Below are 7,375 nucleotides of genomic sequence, written 5' to 3' on the forward strand. Positions count from 1 at the left end.
AAAAAAATAGAAAATTTTCATTACAAATATACATAATCAAGCAAAATAAATCCCTACACAGGCCAAGTAAAGACATCGATATCTCTTTCTTCATATTAAATCCATTAAATCTCTGGCATTAGGTAGGTGGGCTATTTCATCTTCAGTCCTCTGGCCTCATGGTTTATGAGAGTTTTTTCAAAGCTGTTTTTTCCTTAAAATGTTGTTAACATTGTACAGATTGTTCTCATTTCACTGTTTCAGTCCACAGGAGTTTAAGCAATTTCCTCTGAAACTATTTTATAATTTCTAATGTCATTATAATATTCCATTATAGTAATATACCATAATTTGTTGAGTGGTTTCTTAATATGTAGATACCCATTTGGTTTCCATTTTGGAGTTACTATAAAAAGAACTTCTACAAATACAGATATTTTTCCTCTTTCTTTAAGGTACTTGGGGGCATGTGCCTAGGAATGGAGTAACTAGATAGAGTGGATTCACACAATTTAGTAATTTTTAGTGTATAGTTCTAAGTCATTTTATGGAATGGCTGGAACAATTCACAGCTAAGTCAATGGTACAACAGTGTGTCTCTTTTCCCACAGTCTTTGTGTCATTTATGTTTTTCCCCCTCTTTATAATATTTGCTAATCTGGTTAGGATGAGGTAGAATCTCATCTTTTGATTTTTTTCTAATTTTTAATGCTTTGTTGCATTTTTCTCACAGTTGTTGATAGTACAGGTCCCTTCCTTTAAATATTGTTGGCACATATAATTTGATCATCTCTCTGTTTGGAGAATGGCTCTAGATCTTATGTGAATCAGTACTTAAATATCTTGGATATGAAATCTTGATCAAAAATTTCTTGAAAATATTTTCCCAGTTACCTAATTACCCTGTAAGTTAAACTGCATTATATTTTTGTGAAATATACATATGAACAATTTTGATATGATCAAAATTATTTTATATTTTTAAGCCTCTTTATTACTTCTTTGGTTATGAAATTTTCCCCTATCCACAGATGTGAAAGGTTATCTCTTCTTTGCTCTCCTAATTTACTTAAGCTGTCAACTTTTATGTTTTAATAATGTAACCATATGGAGGTTATCTTGGTGTATGCAGAGTCTCACATTTTCCAATTGAGAAAATTGAGACTCAGATTTGTGTCTTTTCCAAGTTCATATTTGTAGAAAGCCACAGATGAAGGATTCAAACTCAGTTGTTTTTTGTTTTGTTTTGTTTTGTTTTCTGATTCCAAATCAAGCACTCTGTCTGCTGAGCCACTCTACCCTGGTTGTACTAGTAAGTAGTTCTGACATTGCAAAACAAATTACCACTATCATCTCATCTAGAAAAAGAGGTGTGTGTGTGTATGTGTGTGTGTGTTTAGTGGATAATATGTAAGGCCCCTTCTTGTTCTAGTCCATGCTACTAACAATTAAATTTCTCTTATTTGGAATCACCCTTCATTTGTTTGCTTTGCAAATATACATTGAAAACCTCCTCTGTTTGTATCACCACGCATCTCAATCCTTCTTTGTCAGTCAATCAACTAATGAACAAACATATATTAAGCACTTACTACAAATCAGCCACTATACCCAGGGATGGGGACAAAATTAGAAAAACAAAATAATCTCTCATGGTCTAGGCATACTTCTAGTGGAAAAAAAAGTTTGCAGTCTAAAATTAAGGGCAGAAAAATAGAGATTTTTATATTCCAGCTTTACCATTCCTTTATTTAAAATCACATCTCACAGGTTTGCTGTATCCAGAGAAGAAGGGATCTCATAAATCAGTTAGTCCAGACTGTACATGGGTGTAGATGAAGAGGCATATAAATAAGGTAGAAGAGTTTCATATGAAGTCAGAGCCTTGGACTGCTAATCCAATGTCTTCTCCATTGCCCTCTGATGCCTTTCTAAATTATGATGACTACAATTTTCTTATGGCATTTTTTACATCTGAGTTTCTTAGGGTATAAATCAGGGGGTTCAGCATAGGAGGGAGAATGCCATACAATATGGCCACAGTTTTATCAACAGGCAGAGTATGCAAGGGTCACATATATGTGAATATGCAGGGTACAAAGAACAAGACAACTACAGTGAAATGGGAACTGCAGGTGGAGAGGTCTCTACTTCTCCCTTCCACACTGTGGAACCTCAGAGAATGCAAGATGATGACATAGGAGGCAGCTAGCATGACGAAGTTCACCAGGCAGATTACCCCACTGTTGACCATCACCAAGATACCAGTAACATAGGTGTCAGTACAGGCAAGCTCCAGCAATGGGTATAAATCACGAATAAAGTGATCCATTAAGTTGGGACCACAGAAGGGTAACTGAAAGACAAGCAGAATTTGGATCATGGCATGTAGAAAGCCACGTACCCATGCCAGCAACACCAGAAGACCACATAGACGTTGGGTCATGATAGTTACATAGTGCAAGGACTTACAGATGGCCACATAGCAGTCATAGGCCATCACTGTGAGCAGGATGATCTCAGCACCACCAAAGAAATGTTCTGCAAAAAAGCTGAGTCATACACCCAATGAAGGAGATGGTTTTCTTCTCATACAAACCATCTGCAATGAGTTTTGGGACCACTGAGGTGGAATAGCAAGAGTCAATAAAAGAAAGAGAAGCCAGTAAAAAATACATAGGTAGGGTTAGTGCCTGGCTACAAACAATGGTGGCCACAATGAGCAGTTTTCCACCCTATGGTGATGACATATATAATAATGAACATAAGGAACAATATTTTTTGTACCTCTGGAATTGCTGAGAGCCCCAAAAGAATAAATTCTGTAAGACTCCTTTGATGCTCCATGAATGTGATGTGGCCACTGACAATTTACCTGTAACCCAAAGAAAGAAGTATTATTATATTGAGGACCATGGCCAGATGAAATTTCAACACAAACTAAATTTGTTTAGGGTTCCATTTCACCTACATTTAGGGAGCCACTTTAGCAAAGAAATGTCAGTTCCAGGATGCCATCTGCCAGGTCGAAGCTGCTTAGTGGAGATGTCACCAAGCTCTTCAGAGGCTGGAGTGCCTGCCTGTTCCAATATAGAGACCCAAAACAGCTCTCTTAAATCTGGAATCACTGCCCAGTCATTGTCCTAAGGCTCCCTTCCAGAAGAGATGCTACAAAAAGATTCTTATCCTTGCCAGGAAAGTAACTGGAACTGTTTTCTTTATCACATCTTAAAACTTCTCCAGGGACTAAAGGTTTTTTTGCAATGCAGGTAGCAACACTCTGGGGTTCCATCCATCTTTCTCCCCAAGCTCTTTATCCACACCTGTACTTAGAGCTAACTGTGCCTCTTCCAGTCAATAAAGAATTTATATTAATTGTGTCGAAGTTTGGGAAGATGGGGAAGTACTTTTCAGCCTCCAAGGAACTGGGGGACATCACCTACAAGAAGAAATAATTAACTCAGATTTTCAACTTTGGTTTGTGCAAGAGTTAGCTTTACCTAGGTAAAATCTTAAAGGAGGTAGATTGGGCCTTCAGTGGCACTTCCCTCTGCTTTCTGTCAGGTAGCACCCACGTCATGAATGCTATTATCTATGAGGTCATACAATGTATTCTGAAAGTCTTACTAGGTCCTTTCATGTACTCACAGTTTCTTCAGAACAGATCAAGTCAATACATTTTACATGCTACTGTGTGTCAGTAACAACTTTGTAGCGCTTATGAAAACTAAAAAACAAAAAGAAAAAAAATGCCTTAGTCTCAAAACACTAATGGGAAAGAAAATATGTATTGTTCCTCTTTTAAAACTGTTTTCAAATATTTCTCTTTAAAGAAAATGGTGGTAACTTTGCTCTCCACTATTCCTCCCTCATAGGTTTTGAGGCAAAGATCACTGATGAGAAATTTGCACCTGAACGGCGAAAGCAGAAGTCACTGTATTACTTCACCCAGAAAGAACGGCATTTTAAACACATCTAATTTTTCCACCATGGTTAATTTTAGCTAAATCCCACATAGAATGGTAATCAGGTGTTTCAAACTAAAATGTGAATGACTGAGATGTACAACTCTTCTGAGGAAGCACTTTCCCCATCTTGAAATAATATATCATGCATATGTAGGTTGCCATTGAATGAGGAGACAGCAATGATGCAGGGGAAAAGAGACATGATTTGGAGTCAGACGACATAGGTTCAAACCCAGTTTCTGTCTCTCTCAGTGTGATCTGGGACAAGTGGTTTATCCTTTCAGGTCTATAGTCTCCTCCCTTGCCAAATAAGTGAGAAGTACTATTTCATCTGTAAGGTACTCATGAACTTTAAATCCATTACTCTTTTAAAAAATACACAGTGACTAGAGGGCTGACATTGAAGCCAAGAAGAGCTGGGTTCATGGTTCCCCTCTCACACACTAGCCATCTGACCATGGGCAGAGCAATAATCTCTCAACATTCCTTTTCAGCTCCCTAAAACTGGATTACAGATAGTTGTCAATTTCCATTCACATGGTTGGTAATAATTGCTTGTTAATTGATCATTAAAAACTTTTACACCAAAGAGTGCTCACACCAATGAAATCATAGATATGCACCAAAATTAAATAATTCAGTCTTCTTAAGAATAATCTCTTTGTGCAGTCTATATATAATTATCCTATATTCCCCAGCATGTGCACACACACAAACACACACAAATACACATTCGATTTATTTTTTTCAGCATACTTCTGAATTTACCTGAATGTGTTGTTAGGGGTATTTAATAGTTAGGTGACATTAAAAGTAGAGAAAACAATTATGCAAAGCCCTATCTCATTCCTACTACCAGCTCCATACTGGTCTCCATCATTGAAAGCCAGAAAATGTTCACTTCCTCACACCAACCTTTATTGTCCAACTTCCACCTGATTTTGGATGCCTGTTCTCAGTAGGATGTTGACCTCCTACACTCCATTCCCTGCTCTGCCTGAGATAACCCAAAGATGCACTCCACTCTGACCCTTGCATTCACTCCCATCTTCTTAACAGTCGCCAATTTGTGTCCATTGACATTGTCAAATCTGCCCACGTTCCTCAACCACTGACCATCTGCCCTGCTTGTTTGCATTTCAGATCCTAACTACAACATGGACTTCACCTACCATAAAAGTGAACCCTCATTCATTTATTGTGTCTCCCATTTAGGATCTGGACTTCTTGAAAGCAGGAACTTTCTTATTTTACCATTTGTATCACCAGATCTTAGTAGAGTGCAGGCCATACAACATGTATTTAACAGATACTTTCTTAATCTCTTTACAAATTAGACAATAACAAGAAGAAAAGGCCTCTGATTTTGTTTTAAGGTATAAAGACTGCTTCAGAGCAGAGGTTATTGTTTTGAAAAAGTTTCCATTTTATTGTTTTTCTGATTACATGCAATAAAACTTTTTAAAATTCATTTATTTTAAATTTTGTGTTCCAAGTTCTCTCCATCCCTCCCATCTCCACTTGAGACGACAAGCAATTTGAGAAAGATTATACAAGCATGACCATGCAAAACATTTCCATATTAGCCATTTTAAAAGAGAAGGGAAAAAAGGAAGGAAGAAGGAGAAGGGAAAGAAAAAAGAAGCAATGAGAAATTAAGAAAGTAGGAAGAAAGAAAGGAAAGAAAGGAAGGAAGAAATTCAATCAAAGTCTTCTGAAGGGTCAAAGTTCACCTTATTATAAAGAGCCAGAGAGTCAGAGCCAGTGATCCAGAGAAAGAGAAAGGGAGAGAGAGAGGGAGGGAGAGAGAGAGAGACAGGAGAGGGAGACAGACAGACAGACAGAGACAGAGACAGAGAGAGCACAGAGGTCCCCACACATAGTAATTCAACTATACCGATAAAGGAACAATATATATCTCTTCTCCAAGTTCAAATTTCATTATTAAAATCATGCATATGTATGTATATATATAGAGAAAGATTTCAGGATGGTTCTTTAATAGAACTGAAAGAGGAGAAAATGGTAATACAGATTCATGTATAGGTATCTACCACCACAAGAGCGATTGGATGAATGTTGGAATAAGCCAATGCCAGCAAAATACAAATTAAGTTTCACATGAAAATCAGCAATGCCATTTATCATAGAAAGGTAAAAAAAAAAACATGAATATATCATGGAACGCAGGAATGCCCCTGGCAAGTTCATGCTCAGCAGCTACAAACGTAGACATATGTCTATGGAGGTCATGTAATATAGGACTGTGCCTACTACACAAACCTGACATACACCATAGCTTTTAGGATAATAATCTCTGCACCATCAAAGATAGGATCTACAAAGACCTTATAAACATCAGATTCTCGAGGTCCTTTTTGGGGCAAACCACACTGACCAATAATCATCCTCCAAAAAAGCAGATCTATGGTGCAGACTTATACAACTCACTAACCCTTCATTTTTGTGGGAAAAACTTGGATTCCATTTATTTTCATGTTTATAGACCCTCTTTTATACAAAATTCACTACCTGTCCCTTCACAGGCACATGTCTTTCTTTAAGGAATGAGATCAAGAAGAGATAACAAGAAAATATTGAGAAGAAGGAAAATCCCTAATGTGGACTCCAGAGAATGCTGTTTTTAGCAGCTCAAATTTTTATTTTAGGCAAATTCAAATTCTGAACGAATTGACAAGTTTATATGATATAATGGAAATGTGACTTTCCCAGTAGGTCAGAAAGGCTACTAGATCATACTTCACCTTTGATGGCTTCATACCATCCTTCTGTATTATACATCCTCAGGGAGTTCAGGATGATACCATAAGAGATGTTTAAGAAGGAAATATTAGAATGCAAATGAACCCACTGTTGGCCAACCCCATAAGCCCAAGCATGTGCATGTCAGTACAGGCCAGTTGTAGCAAAGGAAACAAGTCACACATGAAAGGACCATTGGTATTAGGAACACAGAAAGGCAACAGTAAAATGAAGAACATTTGGATGATAGTGTGATGGAGGCCTTCTGACCAGGCTACAAATGGAGATGCTGGCTCATGATAATGCAGGGGCTTACAGATGGCCCCATATTTCTCAATTGTCATGGCTGTGACGACAGTCATCTCTGCACCACCCAACAAATGTCCTACAAAATTTGAACATCCTTAGGCAGCTTGGGAACTCTCAAGGTCTTCCTTTGACCAAAGTTAGTGGAAAGAAGTGAGCCAAAAGAAAAGTGGTGATGTCTTCTTCCCTGCACCCTGGTTGGTTCCTTCATTCTAATTTCTGTTATGATTGTAGTTCTAACTAGTTTGACTGTGAATATGTGAATCCAATATTTGTGCAAATAATTTTCCACAATTTAAAGTCTGTGATTGATTGTGCATCACCAACATCATCATCATCTTCTTTTTCTTCTTCTTCTT

At 37.5% G+C, this 7,375-nt stretch overlaps 1 pseudogene; it reads right to left on the bottom strand.

Moving 5' to 3' along the window:
- Nucleotides 1–1,924: 1,924 nt before the first annotated feature.
- LOC114053187 lies at nt 1,925–2,826 on the bottom strand (annotated as a pseudogene).
- Nucleotides 2,827–7,375: the final 4,549 nt, after the last annotated feature.

The sequence above is a fragment of the Vombatus ursinus genome, unplaced genomic scaffold (assembly GCF_900497805.2).
Source record: "Vombatus ursinus unplaced genomic scaffold, bare-nosed wombat genome assembly UNPS02004024.1, whole genome shotgun sequence".
In the NCBI taxonomy this organism is placed as follows: domain Eukaryota; kingdom Metazoa; phylum Chordata; class Mammalia; order Diprotodontia; family Vombatidae; genus Vombatus; species Vombatus ursinus.